Source organism: Belonocnema kinseyi, chromosome 10 (assembly GCF_010883055.1).
Source record: "Belonocnema kinseyi isolate 2016_QV_RU_SX_M_011 chromosome 10, B_treatae_v1, whole genome shotgun sequence".
NCBI lineage: Eukaryota > Metazoa > Arthropoda > Insecta > Hymenoptera > Cynipidae > Belonocnema > Belonocnema kinseyi.
Window position 1 is genome coordinate 31975380 of NC_046666.1, and position 3985 is coordinate 31979364.

General features: G+C 31.4%; 2 protein-coding genes across 2 annotated transcripts in view; both read left to right on the top strand.

The window, feature by feature from the left end:
* Positions 1-3985, top strand: part of LOC117182335 — a 603484-nt gene that overhangs the window by 148567 nt on the left and 450932 nt on the right. The window lies entirely within an intron of this gene.
* The window catches only part of LOC117181064 (granzyme K-like), a 65114-nt gene that overhangs the window by 59205 nt on the left and 1924 nt on the right, over positions 1-3985 (top strand). The window lies entirely within an intron of this gene.

A 3985-nucleotide genomic window follows, 5' to 3' on the forward strand; every position in this document is an offset into this window, starting at 1 on the left:
ACTTCGTAGATTGCTGAGGGGAAAATAAGGGACCAAATGTATGGGATTCAGTTCATTTTTGCCCTATTTTGCTAACATCTTCGTAAAAGGTAATTTTTTTTTATAAGTGTAGTTAAAAAATAGTTTTTATTTTTTTAATTACTATTTAATGAAATAATGAAATAATAATAATGATGATTAATTGCAAATATATTACAGAAATAAAGTTTTGTTCTAGGAATTTGATCCACCCCCCCCCCCCTCAGCTTTTAACAAAGTGAAGTTAGCTGATGGTTGAAGTGAAAATACCTAATTGAGGCTTTCATATCCCAACTTTTTCCTGCCGACTGATTTGATTTATTTTTCCGGTTTGTACTGTGGACCAATGATGCCAATGTTGGCACCCTGAGCTACTGCGCTTGCGTTAGGGCTGACCGCTCATTGACCGTACTTGACGCGCGATTCAAAATTACATTAAAAAACAATTTTTGTAATTTAAGTAAATAATTATTAAAATATCCACAAGGATATATACAAATTGTGTAACTTTGATTTCGGGAAAAAAAATACAACACATATATTATATTAATAACAGTTTATTTTCAGTGAACTCCAAACACCAAATTATATTTTACAAAACATTTAATTTAAAAAGAAATTTCTTGGAAAAGTGATTGAAAATAATTATTTACAAGTTTTTAATATTTTGTATGTATTTTTCTGGGAATTCATATAATTATATTACCTATAAATACATAAATTATCACGACTGCATTGTAGTGATGCTTTCTTTTTTTTACTTCAAGCGTCGTTTTGTCACGTCTCAATCGAAAAGAACAATCTGAAATTTTGTTTTAGAATTATTCAAATATTATCACCATTATATTATGCAATTAGTTTCTATATATCAAGCTGTTGAAATATCATATGGTATTTAAAAAAATGTATCTATTAACAAATATTTTGAGAAATATTAGTCAGTCTTTCAAATTCAATGAAAATAAACTGTTATTCATCAAATATATGTGTTACAAATTTTTTTCTTGTTTGAAATCAAAAGTTCCACAATTTGTATACTTTATTGTGTATATTTTAATAATTATTTATTTAAATTACAAGAATTGTTTTTCAATGTAATTTTGAATCGCACTTCAAAGGGTAGACAACCAGCGCTCAGCCCCAACGCACGCATGAATGAAAATTACTTTCATTTTATTATTGCATTAAATAGTCCCTCAAAAAGAATCACTATTTTTCAATTGCACTTATATAGAAAAATTACTTTCTACGAAGATATTAAAAAAACAGAGCAAAAATTAACTGATTCCCATGCATTTGGTCAATTGTTATCCCCTCAGTATTCAACGAAGTGAAGTGAGGTAGTGATTCGAGTGAAAATACCTTATTGTATATGTAGACGGTCATGACTTTTTCTATACATCCCGGCTTTAGTTTAAATGTCGACGGGTATGACTAACCTAACTTTTGGAAGTTGCATTAGGAAGTTATAATTTTATTCTAAGTGACTGGTACGCCCTATTAAATGAAAGAAATTTGAAAATTAGGTAAATATTGTTTCAATTGGTTTCCTTATTAACAATTATTTAGGCTAATATCGCAAAGCGGATAGTTGCTTTGACAGTTATTCAGGTGGCTGACAGCCCGGTTCAGAACTCCACAACTCTTCATGAGCCAAAATTCAGTCCAAATGATACTTTCCCCTAGATGCCGACATGGACACCTACGTTCAGAGGAATACATTTGAGACTTGAAAACTCTCTCAAATGATCATTGGGAGCCCAATAAAATTTGACCTGCAACAAATTTAGCACCAGCGTTTTTCTGTGTAGTCTTTAATTTTCCAGAAGAGGTCACGTGTTTCTCGCAGTTGAAAAAGACCGCTAAGGTTAAGAGTTCGAATTCTAAGCCACTCAAGGCACCAGGATCTGACATGCAAATCGTTTTAACACCAGATAGGTGGTTTCCAATGACTAAACATTCACAAGCTTCGTTTTGACACATTACAATATATACTATACAGCGCATCTACCTCAAGAACAAATTCAGCATTGATGACGAGATTTATTATGTGAGAGATGGAGCTGCGCAGCATATTAAGAATAATTATGCATTCAGCAAACTTTTAAATCACAAAAAACATCTTCAAATTTCTGCAGAAGTACACTTCCAAACAACTGCACATATAAAAACGTCCAGGTGACGGGAATTATAAGAATTTTTGAACACTTACAGCAAAAGCTATTTTGCAGCCCCCTGCACGGAATCCAATCTTCACTGATATACATCTATTCGAATGAACTAAAAAGAACTTAAGGAAAACAATTATTCTTTTCAGTCCTAAATAAGATCGTATGAAGATGATCAAAAACGAGAAACTAGATTCACTGAAGAAATTAAAATCTCTGGCACCCTCAAATAACATAAGCATTCAATTCAAACGAAAAAGGACAAATGCAACTGAAAATACTTGATTTACAACAGAACATGATATGCATTCTAAGAAAGTCAAAAAGCCTTAAAGTTCAGAGAAGCAAAAATACGCCAACAATCGAAATACATGACTTAAACTTGGGCCAGTACAGAAATAATATTCCACATACCTAAGACGAAAGTTCCATTCATGTTGGATACTATAATAAATACCGATTGTACACAGTACCATCCTAATATAATAAGCGCACTTATTCCTTAAATAATTAATTTTTTTTAATTTTTCTCACAATTCAATACTTTATAAGGCGCAGTTTCAAATTAGGCGCAGGGTGCCGAAAATCGTGCTCAATAGTTGGTACGCTAGATGATAAGGAGATCTTAAAGAGATCGTATCTTAACTTTTCGAGAAACAAGTAGGAAAATATATTTGAATTTCGAGTACCACTCAGTTTAGCTATCCTGGGTTTGAAGCCCAGTCTCTAAGGAGATACTAGGAATCATTATTTTTCATTATTGTGAATCGCGAATCCAAATGGTGTTTTCGTTTAACTGGATCACTTTTTCCCCTACCTGAAGCTACTGAGAAGAAGAATCACAAAAGTCTTATTACAAGAAATATTTAATTTTAGAGTTTGCAATTTTCTCTTAATTCAATCAAATGTTTTGCTCAGAGAACTAAATGCAATCTTGGGATGAATTATACTCTGTCGAGATGGAGGATACTAATAATTTTTGTTAAATTAGCATTGTTCTTATTTTAGAAAGGATACAAATCATTCTAAAACAATATAATACTTACATCCTCCAAAATAAAAATATATACACGAAAATTCTAATCCTAAATTATTTTAATCCAAGTGTTTTCCAAAGACAAAATCTCGACGGGACAGCAATAGCTGAAGATGTTTCTTCATTTTCCGAAAGCTGGAAAGGACTAAAAAAGTGAGGTAAGTTTTTAGGTGTATCAGTTATTTTTGAAGGGGATATTAAGTAAAAATAACATTGAAATTGACGGAACCAGAATAAAGATCACTGAAGACAAGGTATGTGAGATAACATAAGAGTCATTTTAGACTGAAAACAGCAGATAACGGTGTGTCAAGGAGAAACTGTCCAGAAGTGAAGAGTTGACCACTAAATTTTTGAAATTCCAAAGGATTTTAAGTTATTGAAAAGATTTCAAAGAATTTCAAGATATTTCAGAAAATTTGAGATATTTCAAAATATTTTAGTAGAGTCACAGAAGATTTATTTATGCAATGTGCTAAAGAAATAAGATGCGCTTTTTAGCGATTCTCCAGAAAAAAGGATTTACAAAAATACACGCAGGATAAATATGTCCGGATTTCCCAGATCCAAATTAAAGTTTTTCCATTCTTCTCTTGTGATAGATGTGTCTCAACTTCGTACGTATTATTATTTAAAAAGGACTAAAAGGTATTAGAAAAGATTCCAAATTACCAGGTGTATACATATGAAACCGGTATTTTTTCAAGAAAAAAACACATTTATTTCAAGAGAATGATAACAAATATTTTATTCAAAGTATGCG